Source organism: Coregonus lavaretus, assembly GCF_964263955.1.
Source record: "Coregonus lavaretus genome assembly, contig: HAP1_SCAFFOLD_4269, whole genome shotgun sequence".
Lineage (NCBI taxonomy): Eukaryota > Metazoa > Chordata > Actinopteri > Salmoniformes > Salmonidae > Coregonus > Coregonus lavaretus.
Genome location: NW_028162439.1, coordinates 1 through 20,000, shown reverse-complemented (window position 1 = coordinate 20,000; position 20,000 = coordinate 1).

The following is a 20,000-nucleotide window of genomic DNA, read 5'->3' as shown; positions in this document are numbered from 1 at the left end:
CTGTACTCAGACAACCACATTAACATTACATAACTACAACCACATTAACATGACATAACTACAACTACATTGACAACTACATTATAACTACTTATACAGTTGAAGTCAGAAGTTTACATTCACCTTAGCCAAATACAATTAAACTCAGTTTTTCACATGGTAATGGCTGGAACGGAATCAGTGGAACGGTATCAAATACATCAGACGCATGGTTTCCATGGTTTCCATGGTTTCCATGGTTTCCATGTGTTTGATGCCATTCCATTCGCTCCTTTCCAGCCATTATTATGAGCCGTCCTCCCCTTAGCAGCCTCCACTGATATCTATCTATCTACAGTTGAAGTCTGAAGTTTACATACACCTTAGCCAAATACATTTAAACTCAGTTTTTCACAATTCCTGACATTTAATCCTAGTAATAATTCCCTGTCTTAGGTCAGTTAGGATCACCACTTTTATTTTAAGAATGTGAAATGTCAGAATAATAGTAGAGAGTGATTTATTTCAGCTTTTATTTATTTCATCACATTCCCAGTGGGTCAGAAGTTTACATACACTCAATTAGTATTTGGTATCATTGCCTTTAAATTGTTTAACTTGGGTCAAACGTTTCGGGTAGCCTTCCACAAGCTTCCCACAATAAGTTGGGTGAATTTTGGCCCATTCCTCCTGACAGAGCTGGTGTAACTGAGTCAGATTTGTAGGCCTCCTTGCTCACACACGCCTTTTCAGTTCTGCCCACAAATGTTATATAGGATTGAGGTCAGGGCTTTGTGATGGCCACTCCAATACCTTGACTTTGTTGTCCTTAAGCCATTTTGACACAACTTTGGAAGTATGCTTGGGGGCATTGTTCATTTGGGAGAACCATTTGCGACCAAGCTTTAACTTCCTGACTGATGTCTTGAGATGTTGCTTCAATATATCCACATAATTTTCCTTCCTCATGATGCCATCTATTTTGTGAAGTGCACCAGTCCCTCCTGCAGCAAAGCACCCCCACAGCATGATGCTGCCACCCCCGTGCTTCACAGTTTGGATGGTGTTCTTCGGCTTGCAAGCACCCCCTTTTTCCTCCAAACATAACGATGGTCATTATGGCCAAATACAGTGGGGAGAACAAGTATTTGATACACTGCCGATTTTGCAGGTTTTCCTACTTACAAAGCATGTAGAGGTCTGTAATTTTTATCATAGGTACACTTCAACTGTGAGAGACAGAATCTAAAACAAAAATCCAGAAAAACACATTGTATGATTTTTAAGTAATTAATTTGCATTTTATTGCATGACATAAGTATTTGATCACCTACCAACCAGTAAGAATTCCGGCTCTCACAGACCTGTTAGTTTTTCTTTAAGAAGCCCTCCTGTTCTCCACTCATTACCTGTATTAACTGCACCTGTTTGAACTCGTTACCTGTATAAAAGATACCTGTCCACACACTCAATCAAACAGACTCCAACCTCTCCACAATGGCCAAGACCAGAGAGCTGTGTAAGGACATCAGGGATAAAATTATAGACCTGCACAAGGCTGGGATGGGCTACAGGACAATAGGCAAGCAGCTTGGTGAGAAGGTAACAACTGTTGGCGCAATTATTAGAAAATGGAAGAAGTTCAAGATGACGGTCAATCACCCTCAGTCTGGGGCTCCATGCAAGATCTCACCTCGTGGGGCATCAATGATCATGAGGAAGGTGAGGGATCAGCCCAGAACTACACGGCAGGACCTGGTCAATGACCTGAAGAGAGCTGGGACCACAGTCTCAAAGAAAACCATTAGTAACACACTACGCCGTCATGGATTAAAATCCTGCAGCGCACGCAAGGTCCTCCTGCTCAAGTCAGCGCATGTCCAGGCCCGTCTGAAGTTTTCCAATGACCATCTGGATGATCCAGAGGAGGAATGGGAGAAGGTCATGTGGTCTGATGAGTCAAAAATATAGCTTTTTGGTCTAAACTCCACTCGCCGTGTTTGGAGGAAGAAGAAGGATGAGTACAACCCCAAGAAGACCATCCCAACCGTGAAGCATGGAGGTGGAAACATCATTCTTTGGGGATGCTTTTCTGCAAAGGGGACAGGACGACTGCACCGTATTGAGGGGAGGATGGATGGGGCCATGTATCGCGAGATCTTGGCCAACAACCTCCTTCCCTCAGTAAGAGCATTGAAGATGGGTCGTGGCTGGGTCTTCCAGCATGACAACGACCCGAAACACACAGCCAGAGCAACTAAGGAGTGGCTCCGTAAGAAGCATCTCAAGGTCCTGGAGTGGCCTAGCCAGTCTCCAGACCTGAACCCAATGGAAAATCTTTGGAGGGAGCTGAAAGTCCGTATTGCCCAGCGACAGCCCCGAAACCTGAAGGATCTGGAGAAGGTCTGTATGGAGGTGTGGGCCAAAATCCCTGCTGCAGTGTGTGCAAACCTGGTCAAGACCTACAGGAAACGTATGATCTCTGTAATTGCAAACAAAGGTTTCTGTACCAAATATTAAGTTCTGCTTTTCTGATGTATCAAATACTTATGTCATGCAATAAAATGCAAATTAATTACTTAAAAATCATACAATGTGATTTTTTGGATTTTTGTTTTAGATTCCGTCTCTCATAGTTGAAGTGTACCTATGATAAAAATGACAGACCTCTACATGCTTTGTAAGTAGGAAAACCTGTAAAATCGGCAGTGTATCAAATACTTGTTCTTCCCACTGTAGTTCTATTTTTGTTTCATCAGACCAGAGGACATTTCTCCAAAAAGTACGATCTTTGTCCCCATGTGCAGTTGCAAACCGTAGTCTGGCTTTTTTATGGCGGTTTTGGAGCAGTGGCTTCTTCCTTGCTGAGCGGCCTTTCAGGTTATGTCGGTATAGGACTCGTTTTACTGTGAAAATAGATACTTTTGTACCTGTTTCCTCCAGCATCTTCACAATGTCCTTTGCTGTTGTTCTGGGATTGATTTGCACTTTTCGCACCAAAGTACGTTAATCTCTAGGAGACAGAACGCGTCTCCTTCCTGAGCGGTATGACGGCTGCGTGGTCACATGGTTTATACTTGCGTACTATTGTTTGTACAGATGAACGTGGTACCTTCAGGCATTTGGAAATTGCTCCCAAGGATGAACCAGACTTGTGGAGGTCTACACATTTTTTTCTGAGGTCTTGGCTGATTTATTTTGATTTTCCCATGATGTCAAGCAAAGAGGCACTGAGTTTGAAGGTAGGTCTTGACAAACATCCACAGGTACACCTCCAATTGACTCAAATTATGTCAATTAGCCTATCAGAAGCTTCTAAAGCCATGACATCATTTTCTGGAATTTTCCAAGCTGTTTAAAGGCACAGTCAACTTAGTGTATGTAAACTTCTGACCCACTGGAATTGTGATACAGTGAATTTTAAGTGAAATAATCTGTCTGTAAACAATTGTTAGAAAAATGACTTGTGTCATGGACAAAGTAGATGTCCTAACCGACTTGCCATAACTATAGTTTATTAACAAGAAATTTGTGGAGTGGTTGAAAAACTAGTTTTAATGGCTCCAACCTAAAGTGTATGTAAACTTCCGACTTCAACTCTAACTACGTCTGATAACGCGTCTTATCACGATAACTATAACTACATTCTAACTACTTATAACTACGTCTGATAACGCGTCTTATCACGATAACTATAACTACATTCTAACTACTTATAACTACGTCTGATAACGCGTCTTATCACGATAACTATAACTACATTCTAACTACTTACAACTACGTCTGATAACGCGCCTTATCACGATAACTATAACTACATTCTAACTACTTATAACTACGTCTGATAACTACATTGTTAATCCAAGATAAGAAATATCCCAGGATTCAATTAACTATTCTCAGATCTGAGTCAGAATGATAAACACAAACAAACCCAATCTCCTAAAATACACATTTCAACATTAATCCGTTCGAATAAATGACCACGGATGCATCCCAAATGGTACCCTATTCCCTATACCGTGACGAGATCCTGAGGCCCATACTGAACAAAAATATAAACGTAACATGCAACAATTTCAACAATTTTAGGAAGTTACAGTTCATATAAGGAAATCAGTCAATTGAAATAAACTCATTAGGCCCTAATCTATGGATTTCACATGACTGGGCAGGGGCGCAGCCATGGGTGGGCCTGGGAGGGCTTAGGCCCACACACTGGGGAGCCAGGCCCAGCCAATCAGAATGAGTTTTTCCCCACAAAAGGGCTTTATTACAGACAGAAATACTCCTCAGTTTCATCAGCTGTCCGGGTGGCTGGTCTCAGACGATCCCACAGGTGAAGAAGCCAGATGTGGAGGTCCTGGGCTGGCGTGGTTACACGTGGTCTGCGGTTGTGAGGCTGGTTGGACGTACTGCCATATTCTCTAAAACGATGTTGGAGGCGGCTTATGGTAGAGAAATGAACATTCAATTCTCTGGTAACAGCTCTGGTGGACATTTCTGCAGTAAACTAAAACTGCACATTTTAGTGGCCTTTTATTGTCCCAAGCACAAGGTGCACCTGTGTAATGATCATGCTGTTTAATCAGCTTCTTGATATGCCACACCTGTCAGGTGGATGGATTATTTTGGCAAAGGAGAAATGCTCACTAACAGGGATGTAAATAAATTTGTGCACAACATTTGAGAGCAATAAGCTTTTTTATTACACTAACTGTAAGTCGCTCGAGATAAGAACGTCTGTTAAATGACTAAAAATATCAAGGTAACATGATATAGAGAATAACAGATATAGATGAAAGGTGTGTGATTTTTGGTTTCAATGGAGTCAAAAGCAGAACAGAAAGCAGCTGCTCCGCTAAAGGCCTTCAGAAGACTGTGTATTCCTGTTCTAGTTGAATTAGACAGAGACACCGTGACACACAACACCACTGAGCTTCTATTCACAGGGTGTGGGGTTTTGATGAAGGCTTGACGTTTTTACAAGCAGGTTTTTAATTTGTCTGCCAGGATGTGATTGGTTCCCGTTTCACACAGAGCCGTGTTTTATATAACGGTAACCACGGTAATATAAAGTGACTGCTTCAGATCCACTACAGAGCGGAATGCATAGCCCAACACACACACACACACACACACACACACACACACACACACACACATCACTGACAGAATGCATAGCCCAACACACACACACACACACACACACACACACACACACACACACACACACACACACACACACACACACACACATCACTGACAGAATGCATAGCCCAACACACACACACACACACACACACACACACACACATCACTGACAGAATGCATAGCCCAACACACACACACACACACACACACACATCACTGACAGAATGCATAGCCCAACACACACACACACACACACACACACACACACACACACACACACACACACATCACTGACAGAATGCATAGCCCAACACACACTCACACACACACACACACACATCACTGACAGAATGCATAGCCCAACACACACACACACACACACACACACACACACACACATCACTGACAGAATGCATTATGCACAACACCATACACTGTTCAGGAGCATTGACAGTTTCTCGTTTCATGTGTTTTGAAATAGAAAGACAGTAAATTGGATCTGTTTAGTAATGTCTGATGAACAGGAGTGGTGTTGTTGGGGACATCATATTTACCTAATGATCTCATGTTACAGTTTTTTACAATCACTTTGACACTAATTTCAGAACCTTGACGTCATTTTTCAAAACTCTAGACACAAAACTCAAAACGGTCATCACCTGTAACACAGGCTGTCCAATGTTCAAAACATTGCATTGTGCATTCATATCTTTAAAGAAATCTTGCACTTGCACAATCGTTGGTTCAAAAAACAAATGTATTGTGAAATACCAATGAAACGTTAATTTAGATCACCCACACACAAGCAACCGATAGTTTCACTGTGTCATTGTTCGTACAATCATTAAATATTGTAGTACAAAATAGGTGATACATGTTTCATTATGGTACTACATGTAAATACATCCCTGTAAAAGTACTGCTGTAGTAGAGAGAATACTACAGACACAGTGGAATCATTGAACAAAATCTGAAATATATTGATGAAAAACGATACAGTACTGTAAACATCAAATGCAGTGTTCCTCAACTTGCTTGCTTGTACTGTAAAAAGCAAAACATAGGAGTGATTACTGTACTTCTACATTTTCATCAACTCTGTCTTGTGGATTTGGCCACAGGTTCTCATCTACATCACAATGGATGTTTTAATTAGCCAAACATCTTGGAAAAAACCTTCGGCCACGGCGAATCCAGGCCTGACACTGGTCTGCCGTGATGTCATTGCATGTGTCATCCATGGCCTGGAGAAAAGTGACTTGTTCATGAGGGCGCCTATCATAAACCTTCCATCTCCATGTGGAGAAAAATTCCTCAATCGGGTTAAGGAAAGGAGAGTATGGGGGTAAATACAGGGTGGTAAATTGTGCATGGGCCTGAAACCATGCTTGCTCGGATTTCATTGGACACTCTTTGCTGTTGCTGCCGCTGTCTTGGTCCGTGGCCTTGTCCTCTACCACGTTCCCCCACAGCTCTAAAACGAGGCCCACGACCACCTCTCAGAAGGGGTGCTTGTCCCCTGCCATTCCTTTGACCAACACGTCTTCCTCGTCTTCCTCCCACCACTGCTTGACCTCTATTGTGACCTGGATCACCTGCTGGCTCCATGTTACAGTACGTATCGCTATGTTGTTGCAAGTGGATCCCAATCAGTTCTTTATATACTTGTTCCACAATGTGAACTCAATCATCAGTAACGAGTTGGCAGAATTGGACAAGCAATTACAAGGGCCTTCATCCATACAGTGCAGTACTGTCAGTACTGTAAATAGTCTGAAAAGGTGGTACATGGGACCATAGAAACGGTGTCTGATAAAGAATGATGATGAAATATTACATCCATAGATAATGTAGTCTAATTGGTTCATGTTCCACGCTAATTGGTGACAATGAATCTTGTTATCTTGAAACTTTCATGATCTAAACATGGAATATTGTTTGTCTGTTTCCACACAACTATGCATTAAGAGTAATGCAACAGTTACTTATCATTTTGAGCAGTTGTATCAATTGATAGTTGGATAATTGTAATGAAATGAATAGACACTCATCTGAAATGTAATGTGTGAATTGCCTTTTGAAATAGTAGTAGTTTGATGTTAAGTTGTGTCATGTTGAACAGGTGATTTTTGTTAAATGAACAAATGATCTTAGTTTTATGTGTATTGTATCCAAGCAATTGAAAAAAGTGTTAGAGTTTTGAAAAATGTGCATTTTGATCATTGGTTGTGAGTTTTGTGTCTAGAGTTTTGAAAAATGACGTCAAGGTTCTGAAATTAGTGCCAAAGTGATTGTAAAAAACTGTATTAAGATACTGAGAAAGCCATTGATGTATATAGTCCAAACAGACCAAGAGAAAGCCAGTCCTAATGCAAACCTCGGTCCTAATGCAAACCTCGGTCCTAATGCAGCACTCGGTCCTAATGGAGCACTCGGTCCTAATGGAGCACTCGGTCCTAATGCAGCACTCGGTCCTAATGCAGCACTTGGTCCTAATGCAGCACTTGGTCCTAATGCAGCACTCAGTCCTAATGCAGCACTCGGTCCTAATGCCAACCTCAGTCCTAATGCAGCACTCGGTCCTAATGCAGCACTCGGTCCTAATGCAGCACTTGGTCCTAATGCAGCACTCGGTCCTAATGCAGCACTCGGTCCTAATGCAGCACTCGGTCCTAATGCAGCACTCGGTCCTAATGCAGCACTCGGTCCTAATGCAGCACTCGGTCCTAATGGAGCACTCGGTCCTAATGCAGCACTCGGTCCTAATGGAGCACTCGGTCCTAATGCAGCACTCAGTCCTAATGCAGCACTCGGTCCTAATGCAGCACTTGGTTCTAATGCAGCACTCGGTCCTAATGCAGCACTCGGTCCTAATGCAGCACTCGGTCCTAATGCAGCACTCGGTCCTAATGCAGCACTCGGTCCTAATGCAGCACTTGGTCCTAATGCAGCACTCGGTCCTAATGCAGCACTCGGTCCTAATGCAGCACTCGGTCCTAATGCAGCACTCGGTCCTAATGCAGCACTTGGTCCTAATGCAGCACTCAATCCTAATGCAGCACTCGGTCCTAATGCAGCACTCGGTCCTAATGCAGCACTCAGTCCTAATGCAAACCTCGGTCCTAATGCAGCACTCGGTCCTAATGCAGCACTCGGTCCTAATGCAGCACTCGGTCCTAATGCAGCACTTGGTCCTAATGCAAACCTCGGTCCTAATGCAGCACTTGGTCCTAATGCAGCACTCGGTCCTAATGCAGCACTTAGTCCTAATGCAGCTTTCGGTCCTAATGCAAACCTCGGTCCTAATGCAGCACTCGGTCCTAATGCAAACCTCGGTCCTAATGCAGCACTCAGTCCTAATGCTTTAAAATATATACTAATATACTAACCTACTGAATGCGTTACTCATTGAATGCATGTGCTTAAAACCATTTCCTTGGAAGTATCTGTCTCCCTCCATCTCTCCCTCTGTTCCCCCCCTCTCGCTCGCTTTCTCTCTCTGTTTCTCTCTCTCCGTTTCTCTCTTTCTCATTCTCTAACCCCCCCGTCCGTCCGTCCGTCCGTCCCCCCCGTCTCTCCATCCCTACCATGATATGAGAGGGAAACAGTTTCAGTCGTTTTGATGCATATGACCTATTACTATGGGGGAATAGATGGAGAAGGCCATATCACATCCAACACACACACACCCGTATGCACGCACACCCTCACACAGCTACTTTACCATAAGGTAAGAGAGGGAGGAGAGGGAGGGAATGGCAATGTTAACACACGTTTCCCATGCCAATAAAGCCCTTAAATTGAAATTGAATTGAGTGAGGGAGGAGGGAGAGAGAGGGAGAGTGAGAGGGACAGTACATTTAGCACCATACAGGAGTAGGGAGGGGGAGTGGGGGGAGGAGGAGGAGGGAGGAGGAGGGGAGAGTGGGGGGAGGAGGGAGGGGATGGGGAGAGTGGGGTGAGGAGGAGGAGAGTGGGGGGGAGGAGGGGGAGGAGGGGGAGGAGGAGGAGGGAGGTAAAATATGTTTTTGGGATGTTTTCTCTCTGTAAAGGAGGAGAGAACAGGAGCCTGGAACTCAGTCAACACTGTTACTGCTGTGGGAGGGCTGGCTGTGGGAGGGCTGGCTGTGGGAGGGCTGGCTGTGGGAGGGCTGGCTGTGGGAGGGCTGGCCAGGGGGGGCTGGCTGTGGGAGGGCTGGCTGTGGGAGGGCTGGCTGTGGGAGGGCTGGCCAGGGGGGGCTGGCTGTGGGAGGGCTGGCTGTGGGAGGGCTGGCTGTGGGAGGGCTGGCTGTGGGAGGGCTGGCCAGGGGGGGCTGGCTGTGGGAGGGCTGGCCAGGGGGGGCTGGCTGTGGGAGGGCTGGCCAGGGGGGGCTGGCTGTGGGAGGGCTGGCCAGGGGGGGCTGGCTGTGGGAGGGCTGGCTGTGGGAGGACTGGCCAGGGGGTACTGTGGGACTACTGCCTTGATAAATGCTGGGGTCATATGGGAACATTTCAATGAGGGAAGAAGAGGTTTCATAGGGTCATATGGGAACATTTCAATGAGGGAAGAAGAGGTTTCATAGGGTCATATGGGAACATTTCAATGAGAAAAGAAGAGGTTTCATAGGGTCATATGGGAACATTTCAATGAGGGAAGAAGAGGTTTCATAGGGTCATATGGGAACATTTCAATGAGAGAAGAAGAGGTTTCATAGGGTCATATGGGAACATTTCAATGAGGGAAGAAGAGGTTTCATAGGGTCATATGGGAACATTTCAATGAGGGAAGAAGAGGTTTCATAGGGTCATATGGGAACATTTCAATGAGAGAAGAAGAGGTTTCATAGGGTCATATGGGAACATTTCAATGAGAGAAGAAGAGGTTTCATAAACATCTAATGTAGCCAGCTGGTCAGCTGGACAAGACGAAAAGTTGCTCAGGGCACTGACCACATGGGGAGTCCATCTCTCTCTGTCCTTGTCCTGTCTCCCCTCTCCCCTCTCCCCTCTCCCCTCCTCCCACTTCCTCCCTCTGTCCTCCCTCTCCACCCCCTCCCTCCTCCCTACCTCTATGTACTCTCTCTCCACCCCCTCTCCCCACCACCCTATCTTCCTCACTCTATGTACTCTCTCCACCCCTCTCCCCTCCTCTCCCCTCCCCACTACCTTCCTCACTCTATATCCTCCCTCTCCACCCCCTCTCCCCCCTCTCCCCTCCCCCCTACCTTCCTCCCTCTCCACCCCTCTCCCCTCCTCTCCCCTCCCCACTACCTTCCTCACTCTATATCCTCCCTCTCCACCCCCTCTCCCCCCCTCTCCCCTCCCCCCTACCTTCCTCCCTCTCCACCCCCTCTCCACCCCCTCTCCCCTCCTCTCCTATTCTCCCCACCTTCCTCACTTTGTCTGTGTTGACATGTGCTTTATAGGACAAGGCCATTAACCTTAGAGAAAGAGAAGGAGAGAGGGAGGGAAGGAGAGAGGGGCACAGAGAGAGATCCCAGAGGGATGGAAAGAGAGGACAGATCCCAGAGGGATGGAAAGAGAGGACAGATTCCAGAGGGATGGAAAGAGAGGACAGATTCCAGAGGGATGGAAAGAGAGGACAGATTCCAGAGGGATGGAAAGAGAGGACAGATTCCAGAGGGATGGAAAGAGAGGACAGATTCCAGAGGGATGGAGGAAGCTATTCCCAAAGCCATCACCTACAGAGAGATGAACCTGGAGAAGAGTCCCCTAAGTAAGCTGGACCTGGGGCTCTGTTCACAAACACAAACAGACCCCACAGAGCCCCAGGACAAAAACAACACGATTAGACACAACCAAATCATGAGAAAACTAAAAGATAATTACTTGACACATTGGAAAGAATTAACAAAAAAAACAGAGCAAACTAGAATGCTACTTGGCCCTAAACAGAGAGTACACAGTGGCAGAATACCTGACCACTGTGACTGACCCAAACTTAAGGAAAGCTTTGACTATGTACAGACTCAGTGAGCATAGCCTTGCTATTGAGAAAGGCCGCCGTAGGCAGACCTGGCTCTCAAGAGAAGACAGGCTATGTGCACACTGCCCACAAAATGAGGTGGAAACTGAGCTGCACTTCCTAACCTCCTGCCAAATATATGACCATATTAGAGACACATATTTCCCTCAGATTACAGAGATCCACAAAGAATTCGAAAACAAACCCAATTTTGATAAACTCCCTTATCTACTGGGTGAAATACCACAGTGTGCCATCACAGCAGCAAGATGTGTGACCTGTTGCCACAAGAAAAGGGCAACCAGGGAAGAACAAACACCATTGTAAATATTTATGTTGGTTTATTTTCCCATTTGTACTTTAACTATTTGCACATTGTTACAACACTGTATATATACATAATATGACATTTGAAATGTCTTTATTCTTTTGGAACTTCTGAGTGTAATGTTTACTGTTAATATTTATTGTTTATTTCACTTTTTTGTTTACTATCTACTTCACTTGCTTTGGCAATGTTAACATACGTTTCCCATGCCAATAAAGCCCTTAAAATTGAAATTGAATTGGAGAGAGAGCAAGAGAGAGGACAGATCCCAGAGGGAGACAGAGAGAGAGCTCATCGGCTCCTGAGTTCTTCTGCAAAAAATATAATTATAGTTGGATAATTGTAGATAAACTTAGATTTTTTTTCACAAGGACTTATACAGGATACTACCCCTCTACATCAAAACAAACCAAATCAAAATTCCATACGCAAAACCTTGATTTTTAGACTAAATTACCTGAATGGATTCTTACTACCAAGAAAAACACTTCTAACAAACCAAAACCTGCAGAAGAAACACAAAAGACACGTAAAATACAATAATCTCTAGGTAATGTTGTTATGTAAAGCTTAGTAAATAAGGCCACTAAGCTACCAAGCTGCTAGGACAGAACAGACCTGAACTGGTTGCAACTTCAACTAGCACTGACGTGCGATGTGAGAGGTGTGAAAACTCTTCAGCCTAACAATAGCAGCAGAGTCTCACAGCCAAATGCAGAGGGCCTTTGAAGCCCCCCTGTGCAGATGTCATCACAGTATAGTACCCCTTGGATATTAAAAATAACACTGCACGGAATAAGGACAAAAAGAAGCTCCTCAATGACAATCCAGAGACACTATTTGCTGACTGCTACAAAGAGGGGAATGTAAGCAACTTCATTTCCCACACAGACCATCCCCTGGCATGACACAGTGCTATAAGAGCACACTACCCCTATGTCGAGAGAGAGGGTATTGGCCCAGGGGGGGGGAAACTCAGAATACTAGACATTGAGGAAATTGAAACAACCTCTGTCAACCTGTACCAGACTGGAACCGTGATGGTGAAGGGCATCCTCATGCAGTTCCAGCAGGACTTTTACGGGATCAAGGAGAGAGCACGGCAGGAAAAGCTCTCCCTCTGTTACGACTCACCCCCATCCTGAGTGAGTCTGATCACAACTCTTCAAACTGTCCTGCAGACGAGGACGGTCACCCCCCCCCAGCGCTGAACACACCCAGGTCCCACAGCTGCACTGCTCCTCCATCATTGAGAGGGATAAATTCACCGAGCTGGAGAGAGACATGGTGGAGCTCAGAGAGCTGGTCCACACACTCCAGACAGAACAGACCCACAGAACAGACCAGCACAACACCACCCCCCCCCCCCCCCCCCCAACATGACCCGGAGGGCTGAAGGTGGAGATGGACGGCTGTCTGAGAGCTGGCTGCACTCCGGACTGAGGAGGAGGGAGAGAGACACAATGCAGTGAAGGAGGAGGTGAGAAAGCTGAGGTGTGACAGAGAGCAGGGCACTCCCCCAGTGAAGCCAGCAGAACAGCCCACCTCAGACCCGCACCACAACCTCAACACCACAATGGGACAGACAACACAGGACCCACCAACCCAACAGACCCCACCCCCTCCTAACAGCCCCCCTGTCATCTCCCCCGATAGCCCTCCTGACAACCCCCACACATCCACTGAGGACACACAAAAGCCAGAAATTGTGCTCCTCATTGACTCAAATGGCAAATGCATTCAAGAGAATAAACTTTTTCCCGAAACACAAAGTGGCTAAACTCTGGTGCCCAAACACTAGGCATGCCCTGGAGCTGCTGTCAGAGGACAGACTAGGGTCCAAACACTAGGCCCTGGAGCTGCTGTCAGAGGACAGACTAGGGTCCAAACACTAGGCCTGCCCTGGAGCTGCTGTCAGAGGACAGACTAGGGTCCAAACACTAGGCCTGCCCTGGAGCTGCTGTCAGAGGACAGACTAGGGTCCAAACACTAGGCCTGGAGCTGCTGTCAGAGGACAGACTAGGGCCCAAACACTAGGCATTTCCTGGAGCTGCTGTCAGAGGACAGACTAGGGTCCAAACACTAGGCCCTGGAGCTGCTGTCAGAGGACAGACTAGGGTCCAAACACTAGGCATGCCCTGGAGCTGCTGTCAGAGGACAGACTAGGGTCCAAACACTAGGCCTGCCCTGGAGCTGCTGTCAGAGGACAGACTAGGGTCCCCCAGCCACATAATAAAACACACGGGAACAAATGACCTGAGAGCCCGGCAGGGAATGGTGGCCACAGCGCTCAAGGGAGTGATAGAAAAAGCTTCTTCCACTTTCCCCAACGCACAAGTGGTTATCTCCACCCTGCTGCCACGAAAATACATTCACCTTGCCACCATATAGAGGGTGAATGCAAGCATTTCCCGGGACTGGGCCTCAAAACCTAATGTCTACCTGGCCCACCACTCCACCCTGGACGTGAACAGCCTTTATGACCAGGTCCACCTATACAAGGCAGCAATCCCAACTTTTGCCAAGACCCTGAAAGACGTCACCCTCAACCACAACCCCAGCACCTCACACAGGAGCAACGGACACCCCTCCCAGACCTGCAAGACCCCCTCCCGAAGGACCTGCACAGAGAGAACCCACGCCAAGAGAACCCACGCCAAGAGGTCCTACACCCAGACCACAGCTTCACCAGCCACACCCCAACCAGCGGAGACCACCCTATATAGGCCCCTCCAGATCAGATCTTGTAGCCCATTCCAGCCTTGTGTAGGTCTACAATCTTGTCCCTGACATCCTTGGAGAGCTCTTTGGTCTTGGCCATGGTGGAGAGTTTGGAATCTGATTGATTGCTTCTGTGGACAGGTGTCTTTTATACAGGTAACAAGCTGAGATTAGGAGCACTCCCTTTAAGAGTGTGCTCCTAATTTCAGCTCGTTACCTGTATAAAAGACACCTGGGAGCCAGAAATCTTTCTGATTGAGAGGGGGTCAAATACTTATTTCCCTCATACACTACGGAAAAAGAAGGAACAGCACGTCAGAAATCAGTTCAATGTAATTGAAGAATCCATAGAATCTAACCACTTCTGGGAAAATTGGAAAACACTAAACAAACAACTACACAAAGAGCTATCTATCCAAAACTGAGATGTATGGATAAACCACTTCTCCAATCTTTTTGGCTCTATAACAAAGAACAAACAGAAAAAACATATACGTGATCAATTACAAATCTTAGAATCAGCTATTAAAGACTACCAGAACCCACTGGATTCTCCAATTACATTGAATGAACTACAGGACAAAATACAAACCCTCCAACCCAAAAAGGCCTGTGGTGTTGATGGTATCCTACATGAAATTATAAAATATACAGACCATAAATTCCAATTGGCTATACTTAAACTCTTTAACATCATCCTCAGCTCTGGCATCTTCCCCAATATTTGGAACCAAGGACTGATAACCCCAATCCACAAAAGTGGAGACAAATTTGACCCCAATAACTACCGTGGGATATGCGTCAACAGCAATGTTGGGAAAATCCTCTGCATTATCATTAACAGCAAGCAGACTTGTACATTTCCTCAGTGAAAACAATGTACTGAACAAATGTGAAATTGTCTTTTTACCAAATTACCGTACGACAGTCCAGGTATTCACCCTGCACACCCTAATTGACAAACAAAAACAAACCAAAACAAAGGCAAAGTCTTCTCATGCTTTGTTGATTTCAAAACAGCTTTTGACTCAATTTGGCATGAGGGTCTGCTATACAAACTGATGGAAAGTGGGGTTGTGGGGATAAACATACAACATTATAAAATCCATGAACACAAACAACAAGTATGCGGTTAAAATTGGCAAAAAACACACACATTTCTTTCCACAGGGCCGTGGGGTGAGACAGGGATGCAGATTAAGCCCCACCATCTTCAACATATACAGTGTTAAGTGACCACTGCAAATGTTTCTTAAATCAGCATCTCTACATGTATGACAGCCATTCCATTCCAGTGTCTGTTGAATTCCAACACAGGCACACCTCATTCTACTAAATTAGGTACTGATTAGGTGATCACATGAACCAAATCTTATTTAACGAGGAAAAGTATAAAAACCACTGCTGTGGTCATCACTATCCTCTTGCAATAGGACCAGCTGGATGGCAAAAACAGTGCTAATAGTACCTCAAAAGTAATATTAATCAAAAAATAACTATTGACCATGCCAAAAGAGTTTTGAGTGAGGAAAATAAGGGTTCAATTCTGGCTTTACTGGCAGAGGGATACAGTGAGTGTCAGGTTGCTTCCATCCTTAAAATGTCAATGACGGTGGTTCCAGGCTCAGTCGTAGCTGGCCGCGACCGGGAGACCCTTGGGGCAGCGCACAATTGGCCCAGCGTCGTCCAGGGTAGGGGAGGGAATGGCCGGCAGGGATGTAGCTCAGTTGGTAGAGCATGGCGTTTACAATGCCAGGGTTGTGGGTTCGATTCCCACGGGGGGTATGAGAAATACAAAAATAATGTATGCACTCACTAACTGTAAGTCGCTCTGGATAAGAGCGTCTGCTAAATGACTAAAATGTAAATGTAAAATGTTCATAAGAACAAGTTCAAGCAGCAGACATTGGGGACAACAAAGCTACAGACCGGCAGAGGGCGAAAACGACTCTCTACTGACCGGGATGACCGCCAACTCATTTGAATGTCACTCAACAACCGTAGGATTACATCAAGTGACCTACAAAAAGAATGGCAAACGGCAGCTGGGGTGAAGTGCACGGCGAGGACGGTTCGAAACAGGCTCCTAGGGGCAGGGCTGAAGTCGTGCAAAGCTAGAAAAAAGCCCTTCATCAATGAGAAGCAAAGAAGAGCCAGGCTGAGGTTTGCAAAAGACCATAAGGATTGGACCATAGAGGACTGGAGTAAGGTAATCTTCTCTGATGAGTCCAATTTTCAGCTTTGCCCAACACCTGGTCGTCTAATGGTTAGACGGAGACCTGGAGAGGCCTACAAGCCACAGTGTCTCGCACCCACTGTAAAATTTGGTGGAGGATCGATGATGATCTGGAAGAAAACTTGGTTCCTTTTGCTCTGACATTGTTCCCCAACTCTTAGGATTGGTTTTTCCAGCAGGACAATGCGCCATGCCACACAGCCAGTTCAATCAAGTTGTGGATGGAGGACCACCAGATCAAGACCCTGTCATGGCCAGCCCAATCTCCAGACCTGAACCCCATTGAAAACTTCTGGAATGTGATCAGGAGGAAGATGGATGGTCACAAGCCATCAAACAAAGCCGAGCTGCTTGAATTTTTGCGCCAGGAGTGGCATAAAGTCACCCAACATCAATGTGAAAGACTGGTGGAGAGCATGCCAAGACGCATGAAAGCTGTGATTGAAAATCAGGGTTATTCCACCAAATGTTGATTTCTGAACTCTTCCTAAGTTAAAACATTAGTATTGTGTTGTTTGAAAATGAACATGAACTTATTTTCTTTGCATTATTCGAGGTCTGACAACACTTCATCTTTTTTGTTATTTTGACCAGTTGTCATTTTCTGCAAATAAATGCTCTAAATGACAATAGATCTTCTGCACAGATTCTGTCGTAAATCTCAGCAAGACAAAAATAATGGTGTTCCAAAAAAGGTCCAGTTGCCAGGACCACAAATACAAATTCCATCTAGACACCGTTGCCCTAGACCACACAAAAACTATACATACCTCGGTCTAAACATCAGCGCCACAGGTAACTTCCACAAAGCTGTGAACCATCTGAGAGACAAGGCAAGAAGATCCTTCTATGCCTTCAAAAGGAACATAACATTTGACATCCCAATTAGGATCTGGCTAAAAATACTTGAATCAGTTATATAACCCATTGCCCTTTATGGTTGTGAGGTGTGGGGTCCGCTCACCAACCAAGAATTCACAAAATGGGACAAACACCAAATTGAGACTCTGCATGCAGAATTCTGCAAAAATAATCTCCACGTACAATGTAAAACACCAAATAATGCATGCAGAGCAGAATTAGGCCGATACCCGCTAATTATCAAATTCTAGAAAAGAGCCGTTAAATTCTACCTTCCATAACAAAGTCATCACCTACAGAGAGATGAACCTGGAGAAGAGTCCCCTAAGTAAGCTGGTCCTGGGGCTCTGTTCACAAACACAAAGAGACCCAACAGAGCCCAGGACTGCAACACAATTAGACCCAACCAAATCATGAGAAAACTAAAATATAATTACTTGACACATTGGAAAGAACAAACAAAACAACAGCGCAATCTAGAATGCTATTTGGCCCTAAACAGAGAGTACACAGTGGCAGAATATTTTGGAAATATTTGACTATGTACAGACTCAGTGAGCATAGCCTTGCTATTGAGAAAGGTCAAGAGAAGACATGCTATGTGCACACTGCCCACAAAATGAGGTGGAAACTGAGCTGCACTTCCTAACTTCCTGCCAAATGTATGACCATATTCGAGACACATATTTCCCTCAGATTACACAGACCCACAAAGAATTAGAAAACAAATCCAATTTTGATAAACTCCCATATCTATTGGGTGAAATACCACAGTGTTCACTTTTTGTTTATAATCTATTTCACTTGGTTTGGCAATGTAAACATATGTTTCCCATGCCAATAAAGCCCTTAAATTGAGAGAGGACAGATCCCAGAGGGAGGGATGGATGGAGATAGAGATCCCAGAGGGAGGGATGGATGGAGATAGAGATCCCAGAGGGAGGGAGGGATGGAGATAGAGATCCCAGAGGGAGGGAGGGATGGAGATAGAGATCCCAGAGGGAGGGAGGGATGGAGATAGAGATCCCAGAGGGAGGGAGGGAGGGATGGAGATAGAGATCCCAGCAGGAGGGATGGATGGAGATAGAGATCCCAGAGGGAGGGATGGAGATAGAGATCCCAGAGGGAGGGATGGAGATAGAGATCCCAGAGGGATGGATGGAGATAGAGATCCCAGAGGGAGGGAGGGATGGAGATAGAGATCCCAGAGGGAGGGATGGATGGAGAGAGGGAGATAGAGATCCCAGAGGGAGGGATGGAGATAGAGATCCCAGAGGGAGGGATGGATGGAGATAGAGATCCCAGAGGGAGGGAAGGATGGAGATAGAGATCCCAGAGGGAGGGAGGGATGGAGAGAGGGAGATAGAGATCCCAGAGGGAGGGATGGAGATAGAGATCCCAGAGGGAGGGATGGAGATAGAGATCCCAGAGGGAGGGATGGATGGAGATAGAGATCCCAGAGGGAGGGATGGATGGAGAGAGGGAGATGGAGATCCCAGAGGGAGGGATGGATGGAGAGAGGGAGATAGAGATCCCTGCTGACCTGGTGAATAAATACAGAAAGGCTTTTGGAGTCTTCGACTCTGTGACTGTTGGAGTGTGTGCGTGTTGTTGTTGTTTTTGGTTTTACTGTCCTCATGGGGACCAGAAGTCTTCACAACGATAGTAAAACAAGGTCCCCACGAGGAGAAAGTCTATTTTAGACTTAGGGGTTAAGTTTCGAGTTAGGATTAAATAATAATAATATGCCATTTAGCAGACGCTTTTATCCTAAGCGACTTACAGTCATGTGTGCATACATTTTTACGTATGGGTGGTCCCGGGGATCAAACTCACTACCCTGGCGTTACAAGCGCCATGCTCTACCAATTGAGCTACAGAGGACCAATTAGGTTTAGGGTCAGGGTTAAGGTTAGGGGTTAGGTTTAGGGGTTAGGGGAAATAGGATTTTGAATGGACCTCCATTTGTTGGTCCCCACAAGGATAGTAAAACAAATGTATGTACAGTGAGGGAAAAAAGTATTTGATCCCCTGCTGATTTTGTACGTTTGCCCACTAACAAAGACATGATCAGTCTATCATTTTAATGGTAGGTTTATTTGAACAGTGAGAGACAGAATAACAACAAAAAAATCCAGAAAAACGCATGTCAAAAATGTTATCAATTGATTTGCATTTTAATGAGGGAAATAAGTATTTGACCCCCTCTGCAAAACATGACTTAGTACTTGGTGGCAAAACCCTTGTTGGCAATCACAGAGGTCAGACGTTTCTTGTAGTTGGCCAGCAGGTTTGCACACATCTCAGGAGGGATTTTGTCCCACTCCTCTTTGCAGATCTTCTCCAAGTCATTAAGGTTTCGAGGCTGACGTTTAGCAACTCGAACCTTCAGCTCCCTCCACAGATTTTCTATGGGATTAAGGTCTGGAGACTGGCTAGGCCACTCCAGGACCTTAATGTGCTTCTTCTTGAGCCACTCCTTTGTTGCCTTGGCCGTGTGTTTTGGGTCATTGTCATGCTGGAATACCCATCCACGACCCATTTTCAATGCCCTGGCTGAGGGAAGGAGGTTCTCACCCAAGATTTGACGGTACTTTGCCCCGTCCATCGTCCCTTTGATGCGGTGAAGTTGTCCTATCCCCTTAGCAGAAAAACACCCCCCAAAGCATAATGTTTCCACCTCCATGTTTGACGGTGGGGATGGTGTTCTTGGGGTCATAGGCAGCATTCCTCCTCCTCCAAACACGGCGAGTTGA